The following is a 16,296-nucleotide window of genomic DNA, read 5'->3' as shown; positions in this document are numbered from 1 at the left end:
GCTCGTGCAGCTTTTCATTCTTTTCCTTGACGTAGTCTGTCAAATGGGAATTTTCTTCTTTCAGTTTTAAGTTCTCTTTTTAATCTTAAATTTTCTCATTTTTCAGTCTCTGTACTATTTAGGGCCTCCTTGCAGTCCACCTTCCATTTTTGCACATCTGCTTGGAGGCGGGCTGTCTCCTGGCGTGAGACTTCCATCTCCAGGTTTAGGTTCTGAAGCTCCTTCTGAGAGACTTTGAGATCTAAGTTAAGATGGAGGATAGTTTTCTTTGCAATGTCCAGCTCCTCAGTGAGACTGTGAAGTTCCTTTCTGGAGACTTCCAGTTCTGTGCGGCAGCTGTTGGTCTCATGATGTGAGGCATCCAGTGCTCTGCGGAGTGTATGAACATCTTTCTGAGATACGTCCACCTTTGTCCGGACACTGTTGACCTCTTGTTGTGAGGCATTCAGTTCTAGGTAAAGACCGTGAACCTCTTGCTGAAAGACTGTAATCTCCTTCAGTGCCTCCTCATACTTCCGCTTCAGCTTAGCCATCATTTTATCGGATTGGCTAAGCTTTTCCGCCATGGTGGCATTATTAGTGTTTGCAGCATTTAGCTCGGACTTGAGATCGTCCAATTCTGTTCCAGATTCAGAGTACATTGTGAGCACCGTCTTCTGTAACTCAGTATTATCTTCCCTCTCAAGTTTCAATTGTTCCTGGAGCAGATCACAGTCACGCCTGGCAATTTTCAGGGCGTCTTCAGGGCTGGTCAAGGGATCGTCACTCACTGGTTCCGGCTCCGCTTCCCTGAGATGGTTGATTGAGGGTTCCTCACTGTTGGCACCGGACAGACACTTCTTTGGGTTAACCGACTTCTGCCTTGGGCCCTCTGGATATTCGGTCATCCGCATGACGAATCCTCCATTTTCTCTAGGCTGCAGGGCATCTCGGTCTCCCTTTTTCTCCGCGGGATCTGCAGACGTGTCTGTTCCTTCCACGGTACATGAAGAACCGCTTTCTTTTTTTCGCCTTTTTGTTTTGGATGACACCGTCCCCTCAGGGATACTGGGGTCTCCATCTTCATTTGAAATTTTGGCAGCGTCACTGGATCCACCATGATTTACTTGCAACTGTAATAGCTGATGGAAATATTTGGTGATCAGCTGCTCCCGCTCTCTCCTGCCGGTCATATTCGTCATCATAGGGAGCGGTCTTTTCGGTTCGTACCGAGTTCAGGCACCCCCACCATTCTTGGGGTGTTTTGTGGGTGTGACTCGGTTTGGGTTTCCCGTAAGAGATGTCTTCCTCTTCATCGGACTGGAAGGGCCACTCTTCCGTGGGGTAGGGTTCATTACAGGAACGCTGCATCTTGTCCTCCATTTTGGGGCTATCAGGTGTATTTTTCTTCCTGACCTCAGGAGGCGCTATTTCAGCTGTTGCCACTGTATTTGCTAGAACCCTAAATTGTGGTAGTCCTACAGGTGGGCATATTTTGCTTGTAGAGGTCGTAGCTCTCACAGGCATCTCTGTAGACTTTTTTTTTCTTGGGTAAGTTTTACAATATCAGCAGTACTGTGCACGCATTCTCTCTCATTAGGTATACTGGATGTGCAGTTGCTAGGTAAAAACTTCTGTTTGCTTTACACCATTTAATTGCTAGGTGCAATCCCTCCGTTTCAGCCAAATAATGTGGTTTTCTGCTTGAGTTCAGTAATTTTCAGTCTCAACTTTGGGTATTATGGCATTCACACTTCACACTTTGGGTGCCTGTTTTACTCCCAAGGTGCATAGACAGACTTTTACTTGCAGAATTTTTTTTTATATTCTTTGCAGTGGAATATTTCTTTCACTACCGGCAGGGCGACTCAACACTCAGCAATTGGCTTTGGGATACCTTTTACACAGCTCAGCAATTCCTTTTTCCCCAGTAGGGCAATTTTACCCTCAGCACTTGTTTACTGAAAATTCCCCTGCTTCAGCACAGTCTTGCATCAATTTTCACACTTTTCTGCATCTACTCCCGCTGGTAGTCCTATGCGGTGTGGCAGCCTTTACTCGCAGAATCAGTACCGCTCGTGGGTCACCATCTGTATTCACTGCTTCAGCAAAACATTTGAAAACAACAAACGCCTATCACTTTTAAGGGCTAACTTACTTCTTGAACCCTGACTACGACTGGAAGGCAAAACCCTTATTTCAATAACCATATTACACTTTATTGTGATAGGCAAATAAGGTTTACCTGCTTCAGCACAGTCTCTCTTTCTCCTCTTGGAATCGTGGAAAAGAGTCCATCTGTGGTTTTGTGGGTTTCAGTGCAGTGTAGATTTCCTGCCTGGGTGTGTATCCCTTTAACTCTGGTCTCTGCTGCATGAGATCCTTTGTTTATGTTGTTCAGGCTGTTTGTAGGAAAAAAGCACAATTTTTTTTTCACAGGCAATCTCCGGGGCCCCTTTTAACTTCAAGGGCCACCTCAGTCCCAATTCTGACACCATATGTAGGAGGACGTGCGCAGAGGTATGCAAGGGAGACTTTTTTTAAAGTGAAATTAAATAAGGCTTTTATTGCGCCTGTTTCTTTAACATAAGAAAATCATCCAAACATATGCAAATAAGGGGTCAAACAAAGCTTCTGTTCCACTTGGGAGTATTTCTAGTGAAACCTATGCAGTCCACAACTAACTTTAGATTAGCTTGTCTCCCAGCCTCAAAACATATATCTTGATATGTGCAGATATACAAAAAGTCTTATAAAGGAAAGTCTTATCTGTTTCTTGTAGTTGGAGGGAAAGTCTTCTCTGTTCCTGTGTTGCTGCCTTTTCCTCAGGCTATATCAGCATTCAGGTTTAGAGGTGCTTTCCCCTGTGTCTTGCTGGCAGCCTCTTCTGGTAGACTCAAGACGTCTGTTCCTATGGTCAGTCCCACAATTTGTGAGACTAAGGAAAAATCTCACTTCCTGTTTCAAGGGCAGGCTTTTCTAACAAACCTAATCAGCCAGGTGGTGTTGCTTAATTGACTACCAGCAGTTAACCACCACACTGCTGGATTAGAGGCAGATTTCCAGAACAGGGATAAATCCCCTGTTACAGGGACCCTCCATGCATTGCTATGTGCTGGTCCCTGAACTCACATCATTAGACATGTCCTGACCTTGTGTGTTGTTGGGGTCCCTCCATGCATTGTTATGTGCTGGTCCCAGAACTCACGTCATTAGACACGTCCTGATCTCTGTGTTGTTGGGGGGCCCTCCATGCATTGCTATGTGCTGGTCCCAGAACTCACATCATTAGACACGTCCTGATCTCTGCGTTGTTGGGGGACCCTCCATGCATTGTTATGTGCTGGTCCCAGAACTCACATCATTAGACATGTCCTGATCTCTGCGTTGTTGGGGGACACTCCATGCATTGCTATGTGCTGGTCCCAGAACTCACATCATTAGACATGTCCTGATCTCTGCGTTGTTGGGGGGCCCTCCATGCATTGTTATGTGCTGGTCCCAGAACTCACATCATTAGACACATCCTGGTCTCTGCGTTGTTGGGGGGCCCTCCATGCATTGTTATGTGCTAGTCCCAGAACTCACATCATTAGACACGTCCTGATCTCTGCGTTGTTGGGGGGCCCTCCATGCATTGCTATGTGCTGGTCCCAGAACTCACACCATTAGACATGTCCTGACCTCTGTGTTGTTGGGGGGCCCTCCATGCATTGCTATGTGCTGGTCCCAGAACTCACATCATTAGACATGTCATGATCTCTGCGTTGTTGGGGGGCCCTCCATGCATTGTTATGTGCTGTTCCCAGAACTCACATCATTAGACATGTCCTGATCTCTGTGTTGTTGGGGGGCCCTCCATGCACTGTTATGTGCTGGTCCCAGAACTCACATCATTAGACATGTCCTGATCTCTGTGTTGTTGGGGGGCCCTCCATGCATTGCTATGTGCTGGTCCCAGAACTCACATCATTAGACATGTCCTGATCTCTGTGTTGTTGGGGGGCCCTCCATGCATTGCTATGTGCTGGTCCCAGAACTCACATCATTAGACATGTCCTGATCTCTGTGTTGTTGGGGGGCCCTCCATGCATTGTTATGTGCTGGTCCCAGAACTCACATCATTAGACATGTCCTGATCTCTGTGTTGTTGGGGGGCCCTCCATGCATTGCTATGTGCTGGTCCCAGAACTCACACCATTAGACATGTCCTGACCTCTGTGTTGTTGGGGTCCCTCCATGCATTGCTATGTGCTGGTCCCAGAACTCACATCATTAGACATGTCCTGGTCTCTGTGTTGGGGGGCCCTCCATGCATTGCTATGTGCTGGTCCCAGAACTCACATCATTAGACATGTCCTGATCTCTGTGTTGTTGGGGGGCCCTCCATGCATTGCTATGTGCTGGTCCCAGAACTCACACCATTAGACATGTCCTGGTCTCTGCGTTGTTGGGGTCCCTCCATGCACTGTTATGTGCTGGTCCCAGAACTCACATCATTAGACATGTCCTGATCTCTGTGTTGTTGGGGGGCCCTCCATGCATTGTTATGTGCTGGTCCCAGAACTCACACCATTAGACATGTCCTGACCTCTGTGTTGTTGGGGTCCCTCCATGCATTGCTATGTGCTGGTCCCAGAACTCACATCATTAGACATGTCCTGGTCTCTGTGTTGGGGGACCCTCCATGCATTGTTATGTGCTGGTCCCAGAACTCACACCATTAGACACTTCCTGGTCTCTGCGTTGTTGGGGGGCCCTCCATGCATTGTTATGTGCTGGTCCCAGAACTCACATCATTAGACACATCCTGATCTCTGCATTGTTGGGGGGCCCTCCATGCATTGTTATGTGCTAGTCCCTGAACTCACATCATTAGACACATCCTGATCTCTGCATTGTTGGGGGGCCCTCCATGCATTGTTATGTGCTGGTCCCAGAACTCACATCATTAGACATGTCCTGATCTCTGTGTTGGGGGGCCCTCCATGCATTGCTATGTGCTGGTCCCAGAACTCACATCATTAGACACGTCCTGGTCTCTGCATTGTTGGGGGGCCCTCCATGCATTGCTATGTGCTGGTCCCTGAACTCACATCATTAGACACATCCTGATCTCTGCATTGTTGGGGGGCCCTCCATGCATTGTTATGTGCTGGTCCCAGAACTCACATCATTAGACATGTCCTGATCTCTCTGCGTTGGGGGGGCCCTCCATGCATTGCTATGTGCTGGTCCCTGAACTCACATCATTAGACACGTCCTGGTCTCTGTGTTGTTGGGGGGCCCTCCATGCACTGCTATGTGCTGGTCCCAGAACTCACACCATTAGACATGTCCTGGTCTCTGCATTGTTGGGGGGCCCTCCATGCATTGCTATGTGCTGGTCCCTGAACTCACATCATTAGACATGTCCTGATCTCTGTGTTGTTGGGGGCCCTCCATGCATTGCTATGTGCTGGTCCCAGAACTCACACCATTAGACACGTCCTGGTCTCTGCGTTGTTGGGGGGCCCTCCATGCATTGCTATGTGCTGGTCCCAGAACTCACATCATTAGACACGTCCTGATCTCTGTGTTGGGGGGCCCTCCATGCATTGTTATGTGCTGGTCCCAGAACTCACATCATTAGACATGTCCTGATCTCTGTGTTGGGGGGCCCTCCATGCATTGCTATGTGCTGGTCCCCAAGAAACAAAAGATGGAACATCTCATTCTTCCTGAACATTTCTATTAACCCCTTAACCGCCAGAGAAGTCAGCACTACATTGTAAAAGCAACGCGAAGCAACCCGCTCTGTTATAACGGAGTAAAGATTCATAATTAACCAGTCATAATTACGTGCATCACCATTAAATGAGTGTCTAATTAACACCATTTAGATGGAAAAGGAAGATATAGTCATTTGCGGCTGTACTGCAAAGAGGGTTTCACTGAGCAAGATGTGCAGCATCTCAGAATAATTCTTACTAATTTGTGATGATCATAAATTAATTATCCCCCATCGCATTTATGGGGGTGGGAGGGGGAGCTAAACTAGGTTTTGCAATTCAGCAGCATATTTGATTTATTTTAGGCACACCTGACTGACCCCAGGTCACATTACAGCTTGGGCAGGGGTCAGCTGGAAGAACAAATGCATGTTGTACTCTGCACTCCTCTATATGTTGTACTCTGCACTCCTCTGTATGCTGTACACCAGGCAGACTCTGCAGTACAGCGCTGCTGGCAGCCAGCTGCAGATTGATGAGGTGTATTGATCTCCCCCTGCTCCCAGCCCCAGTGTGCGCAGCGCCTGCTCAGCTGCACAGGAGGGGCGCAGAGGAGGCGCTGCTGTCAGCAGAGCCCGGCAGCTGCAGACAGACATGTAGTGCGGTGCTCGCCTCTCTCCTGCCTTTCTGTTCTGTGTTCCAGGGGCTCCACACACACACATCCCGGGGGGGCTCACTAGCAGAGGGACCCTGTGCTGCACACACACACATCCCGGGGCTCACTAGCAGAGGGACCCTGTGCTGCACACACAGACATCCCGGGGCTCACTAGCAGAGGGGACCCTGTGCTGCACACACACACATCCCGGGGGGGGCTCACTAGCAGAGGGACCCTGTGCTGCACACACACAGACATCCCGGGGGGGCTCACTAGCAGAGGGACCCTGTGCTGCACACACACACATCCCGGGGGGGGCTCACTAGCAGAGGGACCCTGTGCTGCACACACAGACATCCCGGGGCTCACTAGCAGAGGGACCCTGTGCTGCACACACACAGACATCCCGGGGGGGCTCACTAGCAGAGGGACCCTGTGCTGCACACACACACATCCCGGGGGGGCTCACTAGCAGAGGGACCCTGTGCTGCACACACACACATCCCGGGGCTCACTAGCAGAGGGACCCTGTGCTGCACACACACACATCCCGGGGCTCCACACACACACAACCCGGGGCTCCACACACACACATCCCGGGGCTCCACACACACATCCCGGGGGGGCTCACTAGCAGAGGGACTCTGTGCTTCACCAAAAGAGGGACCCTGTGCTGCACACACACACATCCCGGGGGGGCTCACTAGCAGAGGGACCCTGTGCTGCACACACACACATCCCGGGGGGGGCTCACTAGCAGAGGGACCCTGTGCTGCACCAAAAGAGGGACCCTGTGCTCCAATCTCGAACTCTGCCACCCTGAAGGTAATATACTATATCTTCTAATATGTGTGCATGGGGTGGGCTGACTGCTGAGCGTCATGTACTTTCTCTGGGGAGATTATATATATATATATATATATATATATATATATATATATATATATATATATATATAATGTGTATATCTCTCTCTCTCTCTCTCTCTCTATCTATCTATCTATATATATATATATATATATACGCGATAATGGGGAAAGACAGGGTTGCAGACCTGTCTAAGACATGCAAATGAACATACAGTAATATTTACAGTTGGTGTGTATATATATATATATACACACACACGATTCCATGAGGTCTGATGAACTAGTCTTGATGATAGAAATGCCATTGTTATATTGTGTAACTGTGAAGCAATTTGAGTCCCATTGAGAGAAAAGCGCTATATAAATAATAATAATAATTATTATTATTAGGTTTGAAAAGGCTTTGTCGTGTGTAGTAGAAATTCACTCTGCATTTTCAGGAACCGTTCAAATAATTTGATGTGAAAGCAATGTTCAATCCCTCCCATTATCTGGTATTGAGCCTGTGTGTGTGTGTGAGAAAACATTGCACCCAGAAGGGCTGCTGCTGCTATTAAAAGCACGGTGTGTTTTTTAATTGAATATTTGCAGTAGTTTCATTCTCCTCGCACCCTTCCCCAAACCTGTCCTAATTCCACTTGCTTAATATGAAATCCCAGCTCTTTGTTCCCGTCTCCCTTTATAGAATGGGTGGGTGCATGTAATGCTTGTGGCTAATACGATTCAGATGACGGAAAGGCGATTTATTCCAGGAAAAACTGGTTAGTATAAGTTAGAGCGGAAATAAATAAAAGATAGTAGAAGCTTATTTAAAGACTTAATTGGCAGCGCTAAGGAGTTCTTGGCTGCAAAATGGGTCTCTCATTATGCTGCATAGCGCTGTGCAGACGCATGCTGCATAGCGCTGTGCAGACGCATGCTGCATAGCGCTGTGCAGACGCATGCTGCATAGCGCTGTGCAGACGCATGCTGCATAGCGCTGTGCAGACGCATGCTGCATAGCGCTGTGCAGGGATCTGTTAAGCCCTTTGGGTGCTGTTCATTAAACTGCCACAGTGCCGATTGGGGAAATACGGAACTCCCATTAAAGTCAATGGGATTTGCCGCGCAGCAGTGACCCGAACGGCACTATTGCAGCTTTACGAATAACCCCTTATGGGTTTGGACATGAGATTGCAGCGTCGCACTGCATTCTGATGTTCAAGTTCCTTAATTAAAATGTGGACGGTTTCCGTGAAGGCGTGTGTGCGCGCAGTCATGTGCCGATTGGTAATTTGTAAGTGAATTGTTAATTAGCTAATTTTTCTGCACGAAATACATTTAATAGTCTCATTAACCCTCTGTTGCCGATTCCTGCAATACAATAGGGTCGGTATAAAGATGCTGCAATTGGCTCCACAACACAGACCTGCACAATTTTTTTTTTTGCGCTAGCGACAGGCGCACAAATTGTGTTCATCCTGTTCCTTTCTCTTCGGAGAAGAGGTTAACGCCACCCAAACCTGGCGGATTTAGTCACGGCAAAAAGGTGTCAATTTTTGATATATCTGATTATAAAACTGCCCTGACTCCCTCCTCAAAGCTCTGCCCGTAACCACTGCCACCATATTGCAACTAGATTTGGCGTTATCTGCCATTGACTTGTTCGGGGGGGTTTACAACGCTTGGGACCTCAGTGTATCTGCCCCATGGAGGCAAAGCGATAGAGTTAAAATGCTCCAGTTTGTGACCATTGAAACGTAAACCCCAGTGTTTCTCGCCCCCATTCTTAGGAGACGCCAGTGTCATCAGATTTTAGGGAAACCCAGGGAATTATTAAGAGCGTTATGCTCTAAAGTGCCAATTCAAGCCAAAGAGAGTTCCCATGCGTTTGTGCCCAATTGGCATGAACAGACTTTAAAGCATAACCCCCTAAGTCAGGGGTTCTCAACTCCAGTCCTCAAGACCCCCCCAGCAGGTCAGGTTTTAAGGATATCCCTGCTTCAGCACAGGTGGCTCGATTGAAGAATGAGCCACTGATTGACCCACCTGTGCTGAGGCTGGGATATCCTTAAATCATGACCTGCTGGGGGGGGGGGGGGGGTCTTGAGGACTGGAGTTGAGAACCCCTGCCCTAAGTAGGCATGTATTCACGATTCTAGTGTGTTGGTCATTGGCTATTCCAAATACTGGTTGGGGTTCCCCGCAGATCGGGTTGAGAAACATTGATGACATATAATTAGGTTTAACAAACCCTTTTTGATATAATCTCCGATATCATTTGCCCCCCCCCCCCCCCCATGATGCAATACTGATGCATACAGAGCACAACGGGTATCCATCAATCAAAATATTGCTTTGCACAGGATTTTTTTTTATTATTCAACAAATCTGGGACTGCTTTTCTTGCCCTGTCATTGCACTTCTGCTCCACGCACACTTTGATGAATAGCCCTTGATACTAGTGGAAGCTTATGAGAGAGGAATCTGGCACGGTGGCTGCATAGGTAAATAGCACTGCCATTGTAAGAGAGCGGGACAATTTGTCATTTATTGATATAGTGCGGGCTTTACTACTCTGAGAAGGACTGGGTCAGCTCCAAGGGAAATATTCAAACCCTGTCTCCAGAATTCGTACGAGGAACGTTTTTTTTTTTTTTTTTAAAGGTGCGATACTACAGTATGTGAGACTTAAGTAACCCCTTGTCTGCCTCACAGGGGCCTGCATCACACTGAAGCAAAGTATCCGTATGCTAAAAAACGACTTCCTTTTTTAATGTGTTTTTTTATTTTTAATGCTGTTACATTTTTACGTTTAACAGAAGTGTTACAAAATATATATTTTCATAGAATTTTTTTTTTAGTGCGTAACTATTAGTGAAATATTTGATGGATTATGTGATTTCAATGGTACCCTTTTTTTTTTTAGCGTAGGAATTCACAGTGCTCTTTAAATATTCACCAGCCTTTATTTATTTTTTAATTCTATATATGTCTGTATATCCTTTTGTATATCTCACCACATGGAATATGTATATATTTTCTCTATAATTTTAAATACCTATGGTCGGGCAGATATGTCAACTGATTTTCAGTGAGTCTCCCTAATTTTGTTTCTGCCTTATAGGACCTTATTCTATATCTGCCATTGGCTGAAAATCCAATTGAAATATATGGGGATTTTGTTTCGTCCGAAAACAGCCTGAACTACCGCATCAGCAGATATAGAATTACCCCATAAACGCAACTGTTTGCATCAAAACCCCACTGGTTTTATTCCTCTGAGATCGACAGCTCTGCTATTGCATCTCTCATATCGGCAGCACTGGCCTTTTAGGGCATGGTTTTATTTCAACATTAACAGAGCAGAGAACCATATAACATGCAGCACTAAAAATTATAGCTCAGTAATAACTCGCTACGCATGTTTTTATAAAGAATGTATTTCCGCTCACTAATCCTACACACCGTTACGTGGGGAGTTGGGAAGGAATGCTGCACAGCCAGAGATTTGCTATACTGCAGCATTTTGACTCCTAATTGCAGCTGTTGAGTCCCATTTTTTGGGGGGAGTTCCAGGTAGTCACACTAGCGAGGGGACAGGGTTCCAGATCGGCTGGACAGACCCCTTCTTGTTTAGCCCACTTTTCTCCCAGTGTATTGAGGTGAACTTCCAAGGACCGACCTCTGAGATATGTGAGGTTTGAACCAATTTAATGGAAAATTGCAGATTTTAATCGGGAAACTTTTATTATTGAGATAACGGGAACTGAAAAAAAAAATTGAGGCTGACTGCAAATCAGCGAGAGTTGACATGTGAATAATTGATCAACCAGCCATCTGTGTAGCTAACAAAATTAACTGCCCACATGAGTGAGATTTGGTAGTTTTGGATAAAGTAATAATAAAAAAAAAGCAGAGTGACATTTGTATGAACCTGCTGATGAATTGGAGACTTTGGGACACGTTAGTGAAAGCCGTCACCCTTGCTGCTCCCTTGTGTTGGAGGTCTCAGTCTTATTCATTTGAATTGAGTTATTCATTATTCTTCTATAGCCCTGTGGAACCGCTACACATAGGGAAAAAACCTGACCACAAGGACCCTTAAGGCTTAGTACATTTGGTGAGGATGCATGGCATTCTGGAAATATAATAATCTTATAGTGGCGCCAACTGTATAGAACTATAAGTTAAAGTAAGACCACACCTTGAAAACGGAGCGCAGTTTGGGGCACCACTCCATAAAAAAGACTTTATGGAACTGGAAAAAGTAGAGAGAAGGGCCACCAAATGAATGAAGGGGATGGAAGATCCGACTTATGAGGAAAGGCGAGCGAAATTAGGTCTGTTTCTATTACAAAAGAGGTGTCTAAGGCTGCGCTGATAGTGCCGGCGACGGTCGCTGGAAAATCAAATAGAGATGACTTCCAGCGATCGCGACCAATCCATCGCTCCGTTGCATCGCGCTTACTATAAGTGCACGCGACAGCGGCAATGCATTTGTTTTGCCTCGACATCTCGTTGCCGGCACTATAAGCGCAGCCTTAGAGGGGATGTAACTATTTACAAATATGTTCAAGGTCCATACAGGGACAGGAGAAATGACACAAGGTCATCTCTTGGGATTGGAGGAAAGGAGATTCAAAGAGCAGCAAAGGAAAGGGTTCTTTGTAACTGCCCTTACTGTAATGTGGAATTCATTGCCCGTGGAGACTGTGATGGCAGATACAATAGATATGTTCAAAAAAAGGTTGGACATCTTTTTAGAGCCGACAGGTATACAGGGATATACCAAATAAATTAAACACAGGAAGGATGTTGATCAGTGGTAGATTTAGAAAACTGCCGCCCTTTGGCAGTTACCTGGTGGTGTGCTCCTTCTTTGCTGCCATCACGTTACCATGGCAATGACGCCATTACATCACGTTGCCGTGGCAAAGCAATGCATTGTGACGTCGCAACGTTATTTGACGCTGAAGGTAAGAACAGGCCCCACGATCTCTCCCAGCAATCTGGGGGGGGGGGGGGGGAGAAAGCGGGGCCTCTGTATATGGGGGCGGGCGAAGGGAAATTTGCTACCCGAAAATGTTGCCGTCCGAGGCCTAAAGGGAAATCCGCCCGTGATGTTGATCCAGGGGTAATCTGATTGCCGTTACTGGAGTCAGGATGGAATTTATTATTTTCTTTATAAGACACAATTGGCAAATGTTTGTGGTTTTTTTTTGTTTGCCTTCCAATGGCTCAATATTAATATAGGATGCGTATCTCGGCCTACTAAATTTAACATAGGTTGGACTCGATGGACAGCTGTCTTTTTTTCCAACCTTATCTATGTAAGTGAGTATCGGGTTCGCCAACAGCAATTCTGGGGCCCAGGACAGTGGTGAACCAGGCCCCAAGTATCTGAGCGATGGAAGGGGGTGGGGGATGCTTAATCTTACCCAGCTGGGGGGCATTAGTCAGGGAAGGCTTCACAGTAGAGGGGAGCTCAGCTCTGCACACGGAGGCCTTTCTGGTCGGATGTGGAAGTTTTGCCTAACTACTGGGGTGAGCTGAACTTCCAGCAGCCCTAGCGGAGGGAGGGAGGGAGGGAGAGGGGGTTAAGGAGGGCCTAGGAGCGGAGCATGTGCCCCGCAGAGCACGCGGCCCAAATATCCGGCATCAACAAGCTGGGCCGCCCGGAGCCTCCAGACCCGGGAACATTGTGCCGGATCTCTCACTCTGTTGATTGCCCTGAAAGGTATCACAGATAAAGACAACCCTAAAATATTACAAACCACATCACTGTCGCGTGACTGTACACTTGCGAAACGGGTAATAAAACCGTGACAATCACTTATAGTGCGTTTGTGATACAATCATGTCCGCGTTAGCTGAGTTCTTACCCAAAAGAGATTTAAATGCGTCGTTGTCAAAATTCTGGATGGCAGCCCTGAATGTTTGTTTTGTGTGCAGGACTGGAATAATAAAGCAGATGGATGCACAGAATGTTTCCACACTTGAGTTTATATCAAAGCGACATACACCATGCATTAATAATCAGGATCATATACTTCAATTAGCCGTGCTTTTTCAATGACTGCATTGTTACGACAGCCACACAACCTGCAAAAAAAAGGAGAGAACCTTTCATGATACCCCGAACGGAAGCATTTGGGTAGTTCTTGTGTGAAAATATCTATTTTGGGAACGTACACAAACATAGAATATTTTACATATGGTGCTGAAAATATTGGATCTCTTTGAGGTGAAATGTAGCATTTGTTCTGCAACTCACACTGAAAAGCACAGTTTCCCATGCATCCCATTCAGCAATATTACAATGAAATAACACTCGATCTACACACAGACCACCGCAAGTGTTTATTGATATTTAGGGTATGATCTATAAACTTGTAGGCAAGTCAAGTAATTGCTGCAAAATGTGATTTGCCATTGTCCAGGGCAATTTCAAATAGCTGCATGATTTTTAACCAAAGAAAGGCTTCTGTGCTGTAGAAAGTGCCACAAATGGCATTTTTGGTGTAAATTTGAAGCACAACTATCTTAAATTAAATTGTGCTTGTCTGCGCTTGTGTTCTAACCTTATGTTAGTTATTGTGCGTCTTAGGTGCAAAAAAAACCATTTACTAATACTGGTTGGATGAAAGAATCAAACCGCGCTCATGCTTCCTAAAAGGGATCTTGAAGTAGATCAGATCTCCCCTCTTGCTGCTGCTGTGATGTGAAGGCGCCCCTCCTCCACCGATAACCGTCGTAGGAAGGCTCCGACGTCAGATGTTAATGAAAAATAAACACAGACGCGCACCACGGGTCAAGAAATATGTACTAAACAAGTAAAATAGTAACAAGTAAAAACTTACATATAAAATTATATAAGTCCAGTAGCGGACAGTGCACTGGTAACCAGTTCAAACGGATTTGTAGGCGCTGGGGGTATATGCTGAGGCTCACAGGTCAGTCCCGCGTGCTGGGGGTATATGCTGAGGCTCACAGATCAGTCCCGCGCGCTGGGGGTATATGCTGAGGCTCACAGGTCAGTCCCGCGCGCTGGGGGTATATGCTGAGGCTCACAGATCAGTCCTGCGCGCTGGGGGTATATGCTGAGGCTCACAGGTCAGTCCCGCGTGCTGGGGGTATATGCTGAGGCTCACAGATCAGTCCCGCGCGCTGGGGGTATATGCTGAGGCTCACAGATCAGTCCCGCGCGCTGGGGGTATATGCTGAGGCTCACAGATCAGTCCCGCGCGCTGGGGGTATATGCTGAGAAAAGGTGACCAGAACGTGGTGACGTCACCGCATCCAAGATGGCGCCCCCGCGATTGTAGCTGCTGCCTTGAGACCGGGACACTTCTCCCCTGGCATTCTACTCCCCTTCTCCTCCACATATGACGGCGCAAAGGACGATACAAGCGCCAAGGAGCTAAGTAGTACATCTCACCAGTGTGCAAGACATTTATGTCTAGGGTAATAGGAGTAGACTGCATTATATGTTTTGCCTCCTTCCCCACACAGCTACAAGTGTGACAGTCTTACTACACTGGCGACACACTTTATTCGAGCTCGGCTAGTCCCACGAATTCGGGTATACCCGGGTGTATTGAGGTTTGTGACTGTTTTCTGCCCGAGTGCATTGAGGTATTTTCCAGGCAGGGATTGAAGCATTTTATTCCCGCTGGCTGCAATACTGCACAGTATATATATATATACTGCATTACAATTCAGGAATTTATGCCATCTGGTAGACACGCGAAGCATTGCAGCCTATTAAATCCTAATCATTATCATTTAACAGATCAGCCGCCCGTCAGCCAGGCATGAACCCAGGCTGGGAAGGCAAACACAACGGGGCTTGTCAGAGGTGAGGAGCGGCGCATTCCAGGTATCTGCCAGGTACATACTGGGTATTTGCTCGAATAAAGTGTGTCGGTGCAGTACTATGCAGGATACTTACTTTACTGCTATATAACAGGGGGGCTGAGTCTGGGGCAGTGCCCACCTACCGTGAACAGCACTAGCTGTTCATGCACTGTGCATATTCCCTACATGGAGACACAGTATGATTAATGAGTCAGTGTGTTGCATGCCCCTAAACCAATCAGGTATAAATATTGATTGGGTCTGATTAGTGTTGTTCACCGGTTTCAAGCTAGATTACTATGTATGTGACCTCTGCACCATACCAACGCTGGGGGTATATGCTGAGGCTCACAGATCAGTCCCGCGTGCTGGGGGTATATGCTGAGGCTCACAGATCAGTCCCGCGCTGGGGCTGACTTGCTCAGCAAAACTCAGTTGTTACTTCCGGGTTGCGGCTTCTCGCAGGACCCGTGTTGAGTAGTCCACCACAATCGCCGGTATTCTGTATTTCCAACCCACATCCCACTCGAGCGAGCAGATGGAAATGGCTCAAATCTCTGTGGGAGGGCTGGAACTTGTACAGCCAAGAGTCTGGAAACCAGTGTGCACTGTGTGAACTCCGCAACGCGTTTCACACAGTTCAGTGCTTCATCAGCCGCCTGATCTGTGAGCCTCAGCATATACCCCCTGCGCCTACAAATCCGTTTCAACTGGTTACCTGTGCACTGGTCGCTACTGGACTTCTATAATTTTATATGTAAGTTTTTACTTGTTACTATTTTACTTGTTTAGTACATATTTCGTGACCCTTGGTGCGCTTCTGTGTTTATTTTTAATGCTGGTTGGAATAGAAGTATAAAAATACACATAATCCCAAAGGAATTGAAATTGTATTGATAAAGTTTGCCACATTGTGTCACGCGTAGGAAATCTGTTTTAAACATAACTATGTATCGTGTGTGTATAAAGTCACATGACCTTCATACAGAACATACGCCGTACGTTATGAAGGATTGTACTACTTTTAGCACTAACAATTTGATGCATGAAAAAAATTCCCATATGAGTTTAGGCCCGAAAACATTGTAACTAATTACAGGTTCTTTTCTTCCCCTAACATGACATCACAAGCTTTGGAAACTGGCTTTTTTTATGCTGCTGCCTAGTAATAAAACAGACATTTTAGAAGAAAAGAAATCAGGAACAAAATACATAATTTGGGAAGAAATGACTGGGGAAA

General features: G+C 46.6%; 1 protein-coding gene across 2 annotated transcripts in view; it reads left to right on the top strand.

Annotated features, from left to right (window-relative positions):
- The first annotated feature begins 6,194 nt into the window (after nucleotides 1-6,194).
- The window catches only part of RPH3A (rabphilin 3A), a 154,974-nt gene continuing 144,872 nt past the window's right edge, over nucleotides 6,195-16,296 (top strand). Inside the window, exon 1 of one of the 2 annotated variants that reach the window (XM_075568130.1) lies at nucleotides 6,195-7,173. The gene's annotated coding sequence lies outside the window, so the exon portion shown is untranslated. The remainder of the gene's footprint in view (nucleotides 7,174-16,296) is intronic. The other variant, XM_075568131.1, reaches the window with a different exon arrangement.

The sequence above is a fragment of the Ascaphus truei genome, chromosome 13 (genome assembly GCF_040206685.1).
Source record: "Ascaphus truei isolate aAscTru1 chromosome 13, aAscTru1.hap1, whole genome shotgun sequence".
NCBI classification, from domain to species: domain Eukaryota; kingdom Metazoa; phylum Chordata; class Amphibia; order Anura; family Ascaphidae; genus Ascaphus; species Ascaphus truei.
The sequence above is the reverse complement of the archived record's forward strand: the minus strand, read 5'-3'. Positions and strand labels throughout refer to the sequence as shown.